Source organism: Aegilops tauschii, chromosome 6, assembly GCF_002575655.3.
Source record: "Aegilops tauschii subsp. strangulata cultivar AL8/78 chromosome 6, Aet v6.0, whole genome shotgun sequence".
NCBI lineage: Eukaryota > Viridiplantae > Streptophyta > Magnoliopsida > Poales > Poaceae > Aegilops > Aegilops tauschii.
The window spans coordinates 13,002,545-13,021,542 of record NC_053040.3 but is presented as its reverse complement, the minus strand read 5'-3'; the positions used below and the strand labels follow the sequence as shown (position 1 = coordinate 13,021,542).

At 44.1% G+C, this 18,998-nt stretch overlaps 1 long non-coding RNA gene across 1 annotated transcript; it reads left to right on the top strand.

Annotated features, from left to right (window-relative positions):
• The first annotated feature begins 16,969 nt into the window (after window positions 1-16,969).
• On the top strand, window positions 16,970-18,577 carry LOC141025473 (uncharacterized). The gene is made up of 2 exons (XR_012186984.1): window positions 16,970-17,955; window positions 18,254-18,577. It is a non-coding gene; the product is annotated as an uncharacterized lncRNA (long non-coding RNA).
• Window positions 18,578-18,998: the final 421 nt, after the last annotated feature.

Genomic DNA, 18,998 nt, shown 5'->3' with positions numbered 1-18,998 from the left:
TGTGATGACACATATGCTTTAAAGAATAATGATAACCATGAAACTTGTCATCTTGATCTTAATTTTCAATCACATGATAGTTATTTTGTTGAGTTTGCTCTCACTATTATCCATGAGAAGAAATTTGCTTATGTGGAGAGTAATAAAATTTCTATGCAAGTAGACCATGAAAAGAATGCTTTAGGTGCTGGTTATATTGTTGAATTCATTCATGATGCTACTGAAAATTATTATGAGGGAGGAATGTATGCTTGTAGGAATTGCAATAATATCAGGTTTCCTCTCTATGTGCTTAAAGTTTTGAAGTTATGCTTGTTTTGCCTTCCTATGCTAGTTGATCATTGTTCCCATAAGTTGTTTGCTCACAAAATCCCTATGCATAGGAAGTGGGTTAAACTTAAATGTGCTAGTCATATTCTTCATGATGCTTTCTTTATGTTTCAATTCTTATGTCTTATGTGAGCATCATTGAAATCATCATGCCTAGCAAGGGGCGTTAAACGATAGTGCTTGTTGGCAGGCAACCCAATTTTATATTAGTTTCTTGATTTTTGGTTCTGTTTAGTAATAAATAATTCATCTAGCTTCTGTTTAGATGTGGTTTTATGTCTTAATTAGTGTTTGTGCCAAGTAGAACCTTTGGGAAGACTTGGGTGAAGTCTTTATGATCATGCTGTAAAAAACAGAAACTTTAGCGCTCACGAGATTAGCTTCAACCTTTTACTGGAGAGTGCTATTTAGTTGATTCTTTTTGCATATGATTACTAGACAAATTCCTCAGGTCCAACAATTTAGTTTAGAATTTTTTGAGTTCCAGAAGTTTGCGTTAGTTACTAATTACTACAGACAGTTCTGTTTTTGACAGATTCTGTTTTTCGTGTGTTGTTTGCTCATTTTGATGAATCTATGGCTAGTAAAATAGTTTATAAACCATAGAGAAGTTGGAATACAGAAGATTTAACACCAATACAAATAAATAATGAGTTCATTACAGTACCTTGAAGTGGTGTTTTGTTTTCTTTCGCTAACGGAGCTTACGAGTTTTCTGTTGAGTTTTGTGTTGTGAAGTTTTCAAGTTTTGGGTGAAGATTCGATGGACTATGGAATGAGGAGTGGCAAGAGCCTAAGCTTGGGGATGCCCAAGGCACCCCAAGGTAATATTCAAGGACAACCAAGAGCCTAAGCTTGGGGATGCCCCGGATGGCATCCCCTCTTTCGTCTTCGTTCATCGGTAACTTTACTTGGAGCTATATTTTTATTCACCACATGATATGTGTTTTGCTTGGAGCATCATTTTATTTCCTTTAGCTTTGCTTGCTGTTTGAATAAAATACCAAGATCTGAAATTCTTAAATGTTAGAGAGTCTGCACTTAGTTGCATAATTATTTGGCTACTCATTGATCTTCACTTATATCTTTTAGAGCACGATGGTGGTTTTATTTTGAAGAAATAGATGAACTCTCATGCTTCACTTATACTATTTTTAGAGTCCTAAACAGCATGGTAATTTGCTTTGGTTATGAATTTAGTCCTAGTATGATGGGCATCCAAGAGAGATATAATAAAAACTTTCATATAAAGTGCATTGAATACTATGAGAAGTTTGATTCCTTATGATTGTTTTGAGATATGAAGATGGTGATATTAGAGTCATGCTAGCTGAGTAGTTGTGAATTTGAGAAATACTTGTGTTAAAGTTTGTGATTCCCGTAGCAAGCACGTATGGTGAACCGTTATGTGATGAAGTCGGAGCATGACTTATTTATTGATTGTCCTCCTTATGAGTGGCGGTCGGGGACGAGCGATGGCCTTTTCCTACCAATTTATCCCCCTAGGAGCATGCGCGTAATACTTTGCTTTGATAACTTCTAGACTTTTGCAATAAGTATATGAGGTCTTTATGACTAATGTTGAGTCCATGAATTATACGCACTTTTCTTCCTTCCACCATTGCTAGCCTCTCTAATACCGCGCACTTTTCGCCGGTATCATACACCCACCATATACCTTCCTCAAAACAGCCACCGTACCTACCTATCATGCCATTTCCATAGCCATTCCGAGATATATTGCCATGCAACTTTCCACAGTTCCGTTTATTATGACACGTTCCATCATTGCCATATTGCTTTGCATGATCATGTAGTTGACATTGTATTTGTGGCAAAGCCACCATTCATAATTCTTTCATACATGCCACTCATGAGTCATTGCACATCCCGGTACACCACCGGAGGCATTCATATAGAGTCATATTTTGTTCTAAGTATCGAGTTGTAATTCTTGAGTTGTAAGTAAATAAAAGTGTGATGATCATCATTATTAGAGCATTGTCCTAGTGAGGAAAGGATGATGGAGACGATGATTGCCCCACAAGTCGGGATGAGACTCCAGACGAAAAAAAAGAGGCCATAAAAAAAGAAGAGAAAGGCCCAAATAAAAAAAATGAGAGAAAAAGAGAGAAGGGACAATGGTACTATCCTTTTACCACACTTGTGCTTCAAAGTAGCACCATGATCTTTATGATAGAGAGTCTCTTGTTTTGTCACTTTCATATACTAGTGGGAACTTTTCATTATAGAACATGGCTTGTATATTCCAATGATGGGCTTCCTCAAAATGCCCTAGGTCTTCGTGAGCAAGCGAGTTGGATGCACACCCACTTATTTTCTCTTGTTGAGCTTTCATTTACTTACAGCTCTAGTGCATCCGTTGCATGGCAATCCCTACTCACTCACATCGATATCTGTTAATGGGCATCTCCATAGCCCGTTGATACGCCTAGTTGATGTGAGACTATCTTCTCCCTCCTTTTTGTGTTCTCCACAACCACCATTCTATTCCACATATAGTGCTATGTCCATGGCTCACGCTCATGTATTGCATGAAGATTGAAAAAGTTTGAGAACACCAAAAGTATGAAACTATTGCTTGGCTTGTCATCGGGGTTGTGCATGATTTAAATACTTTGTGTGGTGAGGATAGAGCATAGCCAGACTATATGATTTTGTAGGGAAAACTTTCTTTGGCCATGTTATTTTAAGAAGACATAATTGCTTAGTTAGTATGCTTGAAGTATTATTATTTTTATGTCAATATTAAACTTCTGTCTTGAATCTTATGGATCTGAATATTCATGCCACAATAAAGAAAATTACATTAAGAAATATGTTAGGTAGCATTCCACATCAAAAATTCTGTTTTTATCATTTACCTACTCGAGGACGAGCAAGAATTAAGCTTGGGGATGCTGATACGTCTCCAACGTATCTATAATTTTTTATTGTTCCATGCTATTATATTATCTGTTTTGGATGTTTATGGGCTTTATTAAACACTTTTATATTATTTTTGGGACTAACCTATTGACCCAGAGCCCAGTGCCAGTTCCTGTTTTTTCCCCTTGTTTCAATGTTTCGAAGAAAAGGAATATCAAACGGAGTCGAAACAGAATGAAACCTTCTGGAGAAGTTATTTTTGGAAGGAAAGCAACCCGGGAGAATTGGAGTCCACGTCAAGAAAGCAACGAGGAAGGCACGAGGCAGGGGGCGCGCCCTCCACCCTCGTGGGCCCCTCGTGGCTCCCCTGACGTACTTCTTCCGCATATATATATCCATATACCCTAAAACGATCGGGGAACAGAATAGATCGGGAGTTCCGCCGCCGCAAGCCTCTGTAGCCACCAAAAACCAATCGGGACCCTGTTCCGGCACCCAGCCGGAGGGGGGAACCCTCACCGGTGGCTATCTTCATCATCCCGACACTCTCCATGACGAGGAGGGAGTAGTTCACCCTCGGGGCTGAGGGTATGTACCAGTAGCTATGTGTTTTATCTCTTTCTCTCGTGTTCTTGATTTGGCACGATCTTGATGTATCGCGAGCTTTCCTATTATAGTTGGATCTTATGTTGCTTCTCCCCCTCTACTCTCTTGTAATGGATTGAGTTTTCCCTTTGAAGTAATCTTATCAGATTGAGTCTTTAATGATTTGAGAACACTTGATGTATGTCTTGCCGTGCGTATCTATGGTGACAATGGGATATCACGTGATTCATTTGATGTATGTTTTGGTGATCAACTTGCGGGTTCCGCCCATGAACCTACGCATAGGGGTTGGCACAAGTTTTCGTCTTGACTCTCCGGTAGAAACTTTGGGGCACTCTTTGAGGTCTTATGTGTTGGTTGAATAGATGAATCTGAGATTGTGTGATGCATATCGTATAATCATACCCACGTATACTTGAGGTGACATTGGAGTATCTAGGTGACATTAGGATTTTGGTTGATGTGTGTCTTAAGGTGTTATTCTAGTACGAACTCTAGGGCTGTTTGTGACACTTACAGGAATAGCCCAACGGATTGATTGGAAAGAATAACTTTGAGGTGGTTTCATACCCTAGCATAATCTCTTCGTTTGTTCTCCGCTATTAGTGACTTTGGAGTGACTCTTTGTTGCATGTTGAGGGATAGTTATATGATTCAATTATGTTATTATTGTTGAGAGAACTTGCACTAGTGAAAGTATGAACCCTAGGCCTTGTTTCCTAGCATTGCAATACCGTTTACGCTCACTTTTACCACTTGCTACCTTGTTGTTTTCAGATTAGAAAAACCTATATCTATCATCCATATTGCACTTGTATCACCATCTCTTCGCCGAACTAGTGCACCTATACAATTTACCATTGTATTGGGTGTGTTGGGGACACAAGAGACTCTTTGTTATTTGGTTGCAGGGTTGCTTGAGAGAGACCACCGGGGCCCCGGTAAGGCCCTTGCCGAGGACGCTTGCGGGGCCACGGCCAGGCCCATGTCTGCCAAGACTACACCGCCGCTCCCACGCAGCTGCTAGCTCAACCAGCTTGGCAGGCACCTGCGTGGCAGCATGCGGCCTCTACGCCGACTCAGCTAGCACCTGCGTGGTGGCATGCAGATCTTTGTGAAGACTCCACCACTGCGCCAGCCCAGCAGCCAGCCAACGTGGTGCTACAATGCCTCGTCATCCCAGACGCGCGTCACAGCCAGGTGAGGCAGCAATAGCTGGGACGAGCTTCCTTGCCGTCCCCAATAAAGCAAGAGGGGCACGTCGGCAGCGCATTAAATGCGTTTGTCCGACGGTGCCAGAGGACAGACTCATCCACTGTACACCTTTCCAACTCCTGTGTGCCACTGTGTTGACCCCTTTTGTCTATAAAAGGAGGCCCGAGGCGACCAGGAGAAGGATTCGGATCTTTTGGACTAGAGACACACCGTAGCTAGTTCAAGAACTCAAGAACACTCAAATACATACACCAAAGCAGGACTAGGGATTTACGCATCCTCGCGGCCCGAACCTGGGTAAACGATCCTTGTGCTTCCTGCCAGACCCGCTCTTTGCACAACCCCGTGCCCGCAAACCGTAGAAGGGGTCCCAGTGATCCCATAGGTGTCGTTTCCACCGAAAGTAGGGCACTCCTTTTTACCCCTTTACTTGTGCACGGGCAGTCAGAGCCGCGCCCACGGCCACACTGAGCAGGGCAGAAGGGGGAAGCCGAAGCGCAAGGCAACCAAAGCAACGCCAAGACCAAGAGACACAAAGAGGAAGAGGGCGAGGTGGATTCCCCCGGCAACACCCTTGCCGGGGCACCTTGCCCGACGCCAGCGGAGCAAGCCACCCTTGAGCCCGCGGGTTCCAACACCACCAACCATCCACATTGGAACCAAGGCTCGGGAGGCGCCTCTGTGGTGGCACGCAGATCTTCGTCAAGATCATAAACACACAAGATCAGATGAGGACCAGAAGACGACGACCCTCGGCGAGATCCTTGCCGAGGAGATCCACGAGACCCCCGGCAAGAGCCTTTCCGGGGACGACCACAGTGCCGTGGCAAGACCCTTGCCGGGTCCCCGGCAAGGCCCTCGCCGAGGACGCTTGCGGGGCCACGGCCAGGCCCACGTCTGCCAAGACTACATCGCCGCTCCCACGCAGCTGCTAGCTCAACCAGCTGGGCAGGCACCTGCGTGGCAGCATGCGGCCTCTACGCCGACTCAGCTAGCACCTGTGTGGTGGCATGTAGATCTTCGTGAAGACTCCACCACCGCGCCAGCCCAGCTGCCAGCGAACGTGGCGCTACAACTCCTCGTCAGCCCGGACGCGCATTGCAGCCAGGCGAGGCGGCGACAGCTGGGACGAGCTTCCTTGCCGTCCCCAATAAAGCAAGAGGGGCACGTCAGCAGCACATTAAATGCGTTTGTCTGACGGTGCCAGAGGATAGACTCATCCACTGTACACCTTTCCACCTCCTGTGTGCCACTGTGGCGACCTCTTTTGTCTATAAAAGGAGGCCCGAGGCGACCAGGAGAAGGATTCAGATCTTTTGGACTACAGACACACCGTAGCTAGTTCAAGAACTCAAGAACACTCAAATACATACACCAAAGCAGAACTAGGATTTTACGCATCCTCGCGGCCCGAACCTGGGTAAATGATCCTTGTGCTTCCTGCCAGACCCGCTCTTTGCACAACCCCGCGCCCGCCAACCATAGAAGGGGTCCCAGTGATCCCATAGGTGTCGTTTCCACCGACAACCGAGATGGTAATTTATTCCAAGATCATAATCCTTTACCAACTCGAGCCATCTTCGCTGTCGAAGGTTTAATTCCGGTTGAGTGAATATATACTTGAGACTCTTGTGGTCGGTAAATATCTGACATCTTTTGCCAATGAGGTAGTGTCTCCAAATTTTCAGAGCGTGCACAACTGCGGCCCACTCCAAATCATGTGTAGGATAGTTCCCTTCGTGAGGCCGTAGTTGTCAAGATGTGTATGCGACAACCTTGACATCTTGCATGAGTACACATCCAATACCTTTCCTGGATGCGTCACAGTATACATCAAAGCTACGGTAGATGTCTAGAAGGGTCAACATAGGTGCTATTATCAGTCTGATCTTTAGCTCATTAAAGCTTTTCTCACCATCCTCACTCCATTCAAATTTCTTATCATTCTTGACGAGTTCTATCATTGGCTTGGCAATCTTAGAGAACCCTTCAATGAAGCGGCGGTAGTATCCTGCTAATCCAAGGAAACTACGGATCTCTGTTACTGTCGTGAGTGCCGTCCAATCAAACACGTCCTTCACCTTACTTGGATCCATGGCTATGCCTTCTGCTGACAGAACATGCCCCAAAAATCCGACTTGCTTGAGCCAACACTCACATTTGTTGAATTTCGCATATAGTTGATGGTCACGGAGTCTCTTCAAGACTGCTCTGAGATGTCCCTTGTGCTCTTCTTCACCTTTTGAGTATATGAGGATGTCATCGATGAAGACCACCACAAACTTATCCAAGAAGTCCATGAATACTTCATTCATCATATGCATGAAGAAGGCAGGGGCATTAGTGGGGCCGAAAGACATGGCTGTATATTCACAAAGGCCGTATCGAGTAGTGAACGCAGTCTTAGGAATATCTTCTTTCTTGATTTTGAGCTAGTGGTATCCGGTCCTTAGATCAATCTAGGAGAATACTTTTGCCCCACTGAGTTGATTGAAAAAATCGTCAATCCTTGGCAGTGGATATTTTTTCTTAATAGTGACATAATTCAATTGACGGTAATCCACACACGTTTCGGAGACTGTCGTCCTTCTTGTCCACAAATATTGTGGGTGATCCCCATGGTGAAGAGCTTGGACGGATGTATCATTTTTGAAGCATCTCATCAAGTTGTTTCTTTAATTCAATTAATTCTGAGGAAGGCATCCGATAATACTTCTTGTATAACGGTGCGGTCCCGCGCACAAGGTCAATTGCAAACTCAAGCTCTCGGTCTGGCGGCATTCCTGGTAATTCCTCAGGGAATACATCCGGAAACTCACTGGACACAACAATTAATTCCAATTCTTCAGCTACAGCGGTGCAGACCATGTCTTTCTTGGGTATGCTCCTTCGAGCAAAGAATTTTGTAGTCCGGCCTTCCTGACTTGTGAAAGTGACTTCTCTGGTCGCACAGTTGATGCATACATGATATTGGGTCAACCAGTTCAATCCCAAAATAATATCCAACTTGGCAGACTCAATAACGATCAAAGAAGTTGGGAAGGTGACTCCCTTGATACCGATTTCCAAATTGCGGCAGACCAGATTGCTTCTGAGCACCGATCTCAGGGATTGTACCAGCATACTTTTTCCCAAAATCGAGCAAGGAAACTTTGTTTGGGCAACAAAACTCCACGAAATAAAAGAGTGGGAAGCCCAAAGACAAATAAAATTATTGCAGGTGTGCTATTAACAGGATGAAGGAAATATGCCCTAGAGGCAATAATAAAATTGTTATTTATATTTCCTTATATCATGATAAATGTTTATTATTCATGCTAGAATTGTATTAACCGGAAACTTGATACATGTGTGAATACATAGACAAAACAGAGTGTCCCTAGTATGCCTCTACTTGACTAGCTCGTTAATCAAATATGGTTAAGTTTCCTAGCCATAGACATGTGTTGTCATTTGATGAACGGGATCACATCACTAGAGAATGATGTGATGGACAAGACCCATCCGTTAGCTTAGCATTATGATCGTTGAGTTTTATTGCTATTGCTTTCTTCATGACTTATACATGTTCCTTTGACTATGAGATTATGCAACTCCTGAATACCGGAGGAACACCTTGTGTGCTATCAAACATCACAAAGTAACTGGGTGATTATTAAGATGCTCTACATGTGTCTCCGAAGGTGTTTGTTGGGTTGTCATAGATCGAGATTAGGATTTGTCACTCTGTGTATCGGAGAGGTATCTCTGGGCCCTCTCGGTAATGCACATCACTATAAGCCTTGCAAGCAATGTGACTAATGAGTTAGTTACGGGATGATGCATTACGGAACGAGTAAAGAGACTTGCCGGTAAGGAGATTGAACTAGGTATGATGATACCGACGATCGAATCTCGGGCAAGTAACATACCGATGACAAAGGAAATAACGTATGTTGTTATGCCGTTTGACCGATAAAGATCTTCGTAGAATATTTATGAGCCAATATGATCATCCAGGTTCCGCTATTGGTTATTGACCGGAGATGTGTCTTGCTCATGTCTACATAGTTCTCGAACCCGTAGGGTCCGCACGCTTAACGTTCGATGACGATTTGTATTATGAGTTATGTGATTTGATGACCGAAGTTTGTTCGGAATCCCGGATGAGATCACGGACATGACGAGGAGTCAAAAAATGGTTGATAGATAAAGATTCATATATTGGAAGGTTGCATTCGGACATCGGAATGGTTCCGAGTGATTCGGCCATTTTTCTGGAGTACCGGGAGGTTACCGGAACCCCTAGGTGAAAGATATGAGCCTTATGGGCCATAGGAGGGAGGCTAACCAGCCCAAAAGGGGCTAGTGCGCCCCCCATAAGGGAGGAGGCCGAATTGGACTTCGGAAGGGGGCGCCACCCCCCTTTCCTTGTCCTACTCCCTCTCATTCGGCTTTTCCCCCTCCTGTAGAAGGAAAAAAGGGTGGGGCCGAATCCTACTAGGAATGGAGTCCTAGTAGGACTCCCCTCTCCCTGGGCCGCCCCCTGTTGGCCGGCCTCCTCCTCGCCTCCTTTATAAACGGGGGCAGGGGGCCACCCCAAAGACACAGAAGTTGAACTTTTAGCCGTGTGCGGTGCCCCCCTCCATAGCTACACACCTCAGTCATATCGTCACAGTGCTTAGGCAAAGCTCTGCGCCAGTAATTTCATCATCATCGTCACCACGCCATCATGCTGACGAAACTCTCCCTCAGCCTCAACTGGATCAAGAGTTCGAGGGACGTCACCGAGCTGAACGTGTGCAGATCACGGACGTGCCATGCGTTCGGTACTTGATCGGTTAGATCGCGAAGACGTTCGACTACATCAACCGCGTTACTGAATGCTTCCGCTTTCGGTCTACAAGGCTACGTGGACACACTCTCCCCGCTTGTTGCTATGCTTCTCCTAGATAGATCTTGCGTGATCGTAGGATTTTTTTTGAAATACTACGTTCCCCAACAATGGAAACATACCAATGATGACTTCCTGGTCCTCTTGGGCTTCGTCTGCGGAGAGGTGATGAACTTTCCCTTGGATGGTCTTCTGGGCAGGATATGGCCCCATGTGGTTGACTTGCGGCCTAGATGGAGCATTTGGCTTGCCGCTCTTAGGGCACTTCCTGGCATAATGTCCAGTTTGACCACAATTAAAACACGAATTGTTGCCTGACATTCTTCGCGCACCAGGCTGGTCACGACATTCTTGACATGAGTAGTGGTCTTATTCACGTTCTGCTGCCAGTTGGGCTTGTACTCAGCCTGAGTCTGCTGCCAGGTACGAGCCTTCTACACTAGTTGTCCATCCTTCTTGGGCTCAAATTTGCCCTTCTGATCCTTATTAGCGGGCCTGTTGTTGTGCAGGAGCTTGTGTTCCCTTTCTGTAATGAGGGCTTTTTTTACCAGAGTCTGGAAATCCGAAAAATCGAGCACACTGAGAGTGCATCTGAGGTGTTGATTCAGTCCTCCAAGAAATCTGTCGATCTTCCTTTCTTCTGTGGCCACATCATAGAGAGAATAACATGCTAAATGGGTGAACTTATGCAGGTACTCACTTACTGACAGGCTTCATTGGGTGAGAGCGAGGAATTCGCGCTGCTTGACCTTCATAATATCTGAGGTGTTTCGGGACGTACCGGGAAGGAATCGGGTCACCGGAAGGGGTTCCGGGAACCCCGCGGCAAGTTATGGGCCTTATGGGCTAATGGAGGGGACAGACCAGCCCACAAGGGGGCTGGTGCGCTTCCTCCCTTGTTTGGCTAGCCCTAGGGAAATAAAAAGGGGAGGGCTAGCCCCTCCCGCCTTGCTTTCTCATGGGAGAAAGGAAAGTGGGGTGGGGGGACGCCACCCTCCCCTGCCTTTCCCTGCGCTCCAAATAAGGAAACGGGGGCGCGGCTTGGGAAAGACCCCAAGTAGGATTCCCCCTACTTGGGCGCCCCCCTTGGCTGCTCCTCCCTCCCACAAAAATATATATGTGGGAAGGGGGTGCCTAGCACACAATAGACAATTGCCTAGCAGTGTGCGGCGCCTCATTCTACGATTTACACCTCCGGTCATATTTTTGTAGTGCCTGGTGAAGCCCTGCGGATATTCTCTCTCTCTCTCTGAGTGTTTATACTTGCTCTCTATTGACACCTAAAGATGTCGTATTTCAGTGTGTTCGAAGGAGCAACTGAAGCTCAAAGTTCGAACCCACGCTATCTAACATGGCTGATGTGTCAAATGAATCGCAAATAACTGCACCACGATTCCTTTTTAATAATGTCCTATTCTCTCACTCTTGTGAATATGGTTTCAAGGACAACTGCCTCTCCCGCGGCGCTCCTGCGAGCGCCCTGGGAGAAAACCCTAGCTGCCTCGCTAAACTTCCCACCTCTCGCTCCCTCCCCTCACCGTCGCCGGTGGCTCATTGGTGGGTGAAGCCCTGCCAACATCGCTGGCGGCAGGCCACTCTTGTTCCCCATCCCGGTGGTGTGCGGCACGCACCATATGCCCGTCCGGTGGTGGCGTGGCTACGGGAGCTGTTGGTGTGGCGGCAGCCCTCGGGTGGTGCTGCGAAGGGCTGTGGGCGGCAGCGGTGCACTGGGCCCATTGAGAAAGGACGATTGAGATTTGTTGAAACACCAAAGGATGACCAGTCTATTCCGATTGGTCCTGATGGCAAAAAAAATTTGCAGCGGCTTCCTCAAGCTGATTCATTAAATGATGAGAACCTAAAAATAGTTTCAAGTAAATAAGTTGTTCAAGAGCACAATGAAGATATTCTTGAAGGCGAGAATTCCCTCAAGGTTGCACAGAAGATGCCAAATACTAGGGGCATCAAGAAAATTCAGAGATCAATGAAAGCAAACCAAAAGAAAACAAAGGCCGAAATAAGCGCAAGTGTAAGAGATCAAAAATCACCTTCGCTGAACTATTGGATAAATATCAAAATAAGAGTGAAGAGAAGAATGCTTATCGGCCAAATCATGCAAAGAAACCAAGATCACCCCCAAGGTGCAAATATGAGGATCGGTATTGGCAAAGTGAGAATTTTAATGCAATATATTCATATCCTTATTTTGGGCCGCCAATGCCAATGTCGTGGATGCCTCCCCGTGCTCATTTAAATCCATATTCATATTTGGACAGGTATGATACAAGGGCACATTCTCCATCTTATTTTAGACCATCTCACCAATACTATGCAGCTCCAAGAAGATCAACATTTGAACAATCATGCGTCAAAGACCGTTTCACTCATAAGGAATCGGTCCAGAGCTCAAGGAAGAAGAAAGAGGTGGTCAAGCAAGTTTACCGCGTGAAAAGAGATGGTCGTAAGTGTGCTACTTCAGAATTGATCTCAAATAACAAAGATCCAATTAAAGTGTTGACATTGGCTACAAAAGGCAAAGAAGCGAAGCAATCCATTGATTAAAATCAGAGTGCCAAATCTAAAGAAAAGAAGTTGAGGGTGCACAAGGCCCAATAAGAGTTGCCATGCGTTGAAACAAAATCACAGTCGCGGTGCTCACTCGGCTTATCGTATTGGCAAAAGAAGGAATTACAAAATCTTAGTGCACAAGAGCTGAGATAAAGGAACATGGAATGGGTTCCCAAGAGGCACTACAAGAAATATGTCAACTAGTGACCTTCTGTCAGTGACCCTGGAAGAATTGGTCATAGATCTATGACCATTTCAGACCAATTGGTCAAAAGCTGTTCGGGGGGCTCCAAACCCTAAACTATAACGACCATTTTGGTCAGAAAGGTCGTAATTTCCTTACACGAAATGGTCATAAAGCAGATAGCACTGGTCCGCTGCCTTATTTTTAGCTGATCACGACCAATATAGATGGTCATAACCTTGTAAATTGTGGTGGGTTGCTATGACTAGGCGCCACCTCATCAGTTTTGCCTATGTGTCATGTCCATGTGGCAATTTTTGCCCCAGGTTGTGAAGCAACCTATATTTCTGTCATTCCCAAAATTCCCAAAAAAATCTCATAAATTCTTTGGGTCATATCTTCATCAAATATGTAAAAAACCTTCCTTGCCTAGTTCAAAAATAATTCAACAGTATTCATTTTCCTATTCTGTTCAGTACAACACTTTGTGAAGGAAGTACCACTTTGGCATGTCCAAATAGTATCCATTTCTAAGGTGCTTTCCTATGCCCAAATAACCATCCTCCACCAAATGCCAGCTCAATCCATTCATTATTTTGAGCCCAGCTTCAATATTCGTATTTATGTCCAGTGCGGTACTTTGCAAAGCAAATACCACCTAGGCTCCTCCTTTTGAGCTGAAAATTTGTGAAGGCGGTCTTCTTAGTAACTGATCATCCTCAGCCAAAACTCACGCCCATTAGCCATGTAGATTTCCCGTACCGCTAATCAAACACTTGGCTGCTAATTCATGTTTGAGCATCGATCGGTCTCCTCGTGAGAATCTTATGTTGTAATTTTCTTCCTAGCACCTACCTGGGGAGTGACCAACCCACTAGACATGCCTAGGCCGCCCAGAACACATGGCAACGCCACGGTCACGCGGTGACCACGCGGCGGGCATGCGAGTTTACGCGCTCTAGAGTTGGGGCCCTCGGCCACCGCCCAAATCTCGACGTATCGCCACCAAACCATGTATTTATGATTAAATAGGTACTTATGTAACTAGAAATGATTTTTGGAAAAAATAAATAGCAAACTATGAGGCAGCTGCAGTTCAAATTTGACCCGCTTCCATCTGAATCGGCGGAAATTTGTCTTTTTCACGAGAGGTGGATCAAAACCTTTTACACCCAACCATTTTGTCAATTGTGCATTAAATATGTCCTAGTATTTTAGAAAATTGATTTGGTCCAATTTTGCAACAATTATTTGGGAGGTCCTTCACAAAAAAACCTCCTTTTGGGCACTCGAAAAATGGAAAATGGTTTTTTCGTCCAAAGAAAATGAAAACTTCCTTAGGCAACTTTTTTTGCCATTCCAATATGCACCCTTGTGCACAATATGAGAACATTTGAACAAATTATGCCATGAATGTGGCCATAAGATTGATCATTTGGCTCGAAAGCCATTGATCTCCACATGTGGTAGCTCGTTTCTGAGAACACTTATTTAAAATAATTGTCGTATTACAAGTTTATTATTTTTCCTGGGAACTTGGGCACATATAATGACACAATGCGAAGGTTTCACAATTTTTTGATTTTTTTGAATTTTTTATGCCCGTTTCAAAATGCGGTCAAAACGGCGGGAATGACCGTTCCTAGCTAGTGGTTGAATCTTGGAATTTTTTTGCTATTTCTCTAATTAAATAGATACTTTTGTACATAGAAATGATTTTTTGAAAAAATAAATAGCAAACTATGAGGCAGCCGTAGTTCAAATTTGACCCGCTTCCTACTGAATAGGCGGGAATTTGTCTTTTTCACCAGAGGTGGATCGAAACTTTTGACACCCAACCATTTGGTCAATTGTGCATTAAATATGGCCTAGTATTTTAGAAAATTGATTTGGTACAATTTTGCAACAAATATATGGTAGGTCCTTCACAAAAAAAACTCATTTTGGGCACTCGAAAAATGGAAAATTGATTTTTCGTCCAAAGAAAATGAAAACTCACCTAGGCAACATTGTTTGCCATTCCAATATGCACCCTGGTGCACAATATGAGATCATTTGAACAAACTATGCCATGAATGTGGCCATAAGATTGATCATTTGGCTTGAAAGCCATGAATCTTCACGCATGATAGCTCATTTCTGAGAACACTTTTTTAAAATAATTGCCGTATTACAAGTTTATTATTTTTCCTGGAAACTTGGTCACATATAATGACACAATGCGAAGGTTTTCCAATTTTGTGATTTTTTTTAATTTTTTATGCCCGTTTCAAAATGTGGTCAAAACGGCGGGCTTGACCGTTCCTAGCTAGTGGTTGAATCTTGGAAAACTTTTGATGTTTCTATGATTAAATAGATACTTATGTACCTAGAAATGATTTTTGGAAAAAATAAAGAACAAACCATAAGGCAGCTGCAGTTCAAATTTGACCCGCTTCCTCCTAAATCGGTGAAAATTTGTCTTTTTCACCAGAGGTGGATCAAAACTTCTGACCCCCAACCATTTGGGCAACTGTGCATTAAATATGGCCTAATATTTTAAAAAATTGATTTGGTCCAATTTTTCAACAAATATATTATAGGTCCTTCACAAAAAAACTCATTTCAGGGATTCGACAAATGGAAAATGGCTTTTTTTGCCAAGAAAACTCATGTCTCACGACACCTTTTTAAAGATATTTATCTTTTTTCATCTTAGTTATTTTTTTTCTGAAAACTTGTTCACATTTTGGTGACACAATGAGAAGGTTTTCCATTTTCTTTTTGAATTTCTCAAGTCATAAAATAGCTGACATGATTTTAATGCATTATTTTTAGGCAACTATGACCTATTTAGATGGTCGCAACATCATACTGCATTCTGATTGGTCCGTGGACGTCTCACGCGTATCGTGCATCATACGCCGTCGGATGCTCGTAGATCCAACGACCGTCCTCAACCCTTCCACAATAACTGCGAAACCCTGGGTCATTTTCCATCCACCCCCCCCGCCTCCTTTCGTTCCCACATCCATCCACACTAACTTCCTTCTCCGCGCCGTCTCGCCCGATGGAGAGAGAGCGAGAGCTCACCTCCTCCTTTCCAGATCGCCGCCGCCACCTCCCTCTGGCGGAGCTCGCCGCCGTCCATGGCCTCCTCCTCGCCCCTCCCCTTCCCCCACCCAACCAAACCAAGCCGCGCCCTCTCCCCTCGGATCCATGGCGCTGCTCAGCGCCGGCGTGGCCCTGCGCTGATGGCGGCGGTGTGGGCCTGCGTCGCCATGTCGCCGCCCCCTACATCCACCGCCTCGGCGGCCCTCCGCCACAAACCAAGGCCGGCGACGTCTACCGCGCGCTGGATCCGACACGAGGACCACGAACAGGGTACGGGCTTCCTCACTCCGCCCCGGATCTGCGGCTGCCCCCCCCCCCCCCCCCCGCTGGCCATTGACTCCGTCCCAGGGTTTCCGCCGCCGCCGCTGGAGAGGGGAGGGGAGGAGTGTAGAAGGACCAGAGCGAGATGGTACGTGCGCTGTCCTCTTGATCCTTTTCTCGATCTGATCCATAGTTGACCTTTGTTATCAATCGCGTGGCTGATGGTCTGATTCGATGGTTCGGCAGGCCGAACAGCTCCTCGTCATGGGCAGCGCTGTCGTCGGCAGGGCCAGCAAGAAGGCCGCCAAGTACAAGGCCAATGCCGCCGCCGCCCCCGACGCCCACGAGGACCAGCCGCCGTAGCACCACCACCAGCAACACTACTCCCAAGGTATCCAACGAGGGCGCCCTAACCCCACCCTCTCCCGATCTGTATGTTGGTCCCGATCGCTAGTTTCGATTCCCTGATCGGCCTGGCGACTGCATTCTGGTGTATTGTAGCATAGCGGGGGTGTTGGATTAGGGATTTGACACTCTGGATTGGTTAAATCTTTGTCAGTTCTTTAGTTTATCTACACCGTAAAGATCAGTATAGCCTGCAACTTGGGCAAGTTCAGTGTTCTTGTCTTATCTGTTATGACTTGTGATGTTGATGTGCAGTGAGCATTTAATTTTACTTGTTCTGACATATCATCTACATTCTGCAGTCTATTGCGCTCGCGCTGTCAATATTTTTCACCAGTTCCAACTGTTGAGTGTTCAGGGATGTGTCATCTGATGTCATTTAAGCTGTAGAGTTTTTGTTTGTTGTTGGTTATCTTTCATTCATGAATTCTCTTTTCTGCTAATAGAAAGGGCAGTGCTAGTTAATAAATGAAGTTGTATGCCTTTGCTTCTTCTTTATCTACGTGATTTCATATGAATATAATATGATGTTCATTAAAATTAAGATGTTGACCCAGAATATTACATTCGTTTTACTTCTGCATTTCTCATTTGTGATTGCTAAGGTATGATGGAGATACACTTCCGATAGTACAACTGCATGTTTTGAACAATTTCAATTCTGCAAATAATTAAACGTCTCAGTTTTAATCCATTCATCAAGCTGTGCGACTGCTTGTTCCATTCATATGAGAATGTGCTACTACCACGTTGATTAGGATGAGTGTACCATGCATGCTTTTCTTATTCAACATGATATGCGTCTATATGGGTTGATGTACCAAATCAAGCTGGATTTGTCCACCCTCTTGAAGCATATGTAGAATTGTTGTGTAGGCTGTACAGGGACATGCATGGGGAAAATTTGTTCCTTGTTTCGAGTTAGATTGCCATTTATGCATAGTACAAGTTCGCCTGTGCAATCCCGTTCTTATTTATTTTCGTGAATGTCTTGAACTGTTGAACATTCTTCTTTAATTGTGTGATGTTATGTTCTGTGGTACCTAGATGTTGGGATTAAATGATTAATTCAGCATGCTTCTAGGGAGTGTTGATTATTTTTGTGCTTTAGCTTCTCTGGGATTTTTTGGGTCGATTTGTACCCATTGGTCCATTATGGTGGTGAAACTCTTTATTTTATTGGCTGAATAAGCTTAATCTTGGAATGATTGTGTATATTGGAACGTACAATATTCATGTGGAATTAGTTAAGTTGGTATCAAATACATTTGTTGCATGCTCCATTAGTCGTTTATACTTGAAACCTGACCTGTCATATTTAATAAATATTACATCATCAAAGTTGTTTTATACATGCTGCTGGTAACTGTATATTCTCTCCTAACAGTTTTATTACTTGTTGTATGCAGGCTGATTGGAGCCTACAATCAGGCTATTTTCCCCTTTAAATGCCTATTTTTTGATATCAGGTGCTCCTTGAGCTGTCTAAGATCAAGCAGACCATCATTTCACCATCTTCGGCCGCCCCAGGGTATTTCATCTCTTTGGCCTCTTCCAACATTGTCTTCTTTGTTCCTGACTATAAACATTGATGCATGTGCCCTGTTCTAAAGTGGAAAATCATTTGCTTGTAGCTTGTACTGTCCATCTGTTGTGCTCGTACTTATCATTTGCAAAATATATCTCTGTTTTCGCTATTATGAGAATGTTATATGCATTGTTTCCTGTTAAATCCAAAGTTTTGCAGCAATTTTTCATCGTTATGAGAATTTTATATTCATGGATTCACCTGATTATGTTTCTAACTTATCATAATTTATTATTTGCAGATGCTGGCCTTCACTCTTTAGAAGTTGGAGCTCTAGGAAGAAGAATCCTGAAGAAAACCCACACCCAGCAATGCGTTTTAGCTCACTCGACTAGTTATCTGTTTATCTAGTTGTATTTTAGTTAAATACCAGATTTGTACTATTATCTCACTGTTACCAGATTTGTATTTTACCTGAAAACCATATTTGTATTGTTACCAGCAATGCGTTTTAGCTCACTGGACTAGTTATCTGTATATCTGTATCATTGTAATTTCTTTGCTTGGCTGTTGTATGAAATTATATGCCTTATTGGCTCTTTTTGAATCCAATATTATGCACAAATATAGAACTAACGTGTGGTACAGAAAGAGTGATCCTGGCAACCTACTTTAAAATGAAAAAGAAATAAAAGAAAACTGGCAAGTGGGCTGGAAAAATGTTGAGGCCCAAAAAAATGTATACTGTAAAAGACTGGCCCAAAAAATAAATGGCTATTGGGCTTGGCCCATGTAGCTGACAAAAAATGAAAGGAAAAAACAATAAATAGGCTGAATTAATGGGCTTGGCCCATATAGACACCTAATTGGACTGGGCTTGGGGAGGCTGCTAGTGACCAAAATTTTGGTCGAAGATCCAACGACCTTTTACAGAAGGTCGTTAATTTCAGTTTACGACTGCCAGCTTTTGACCTTCTGTTTTTGGTCAAAAAAATGTCGCAAATGAAAAACAATGACCTTTCAGCGGCCAATAGTGAGGGTCACAA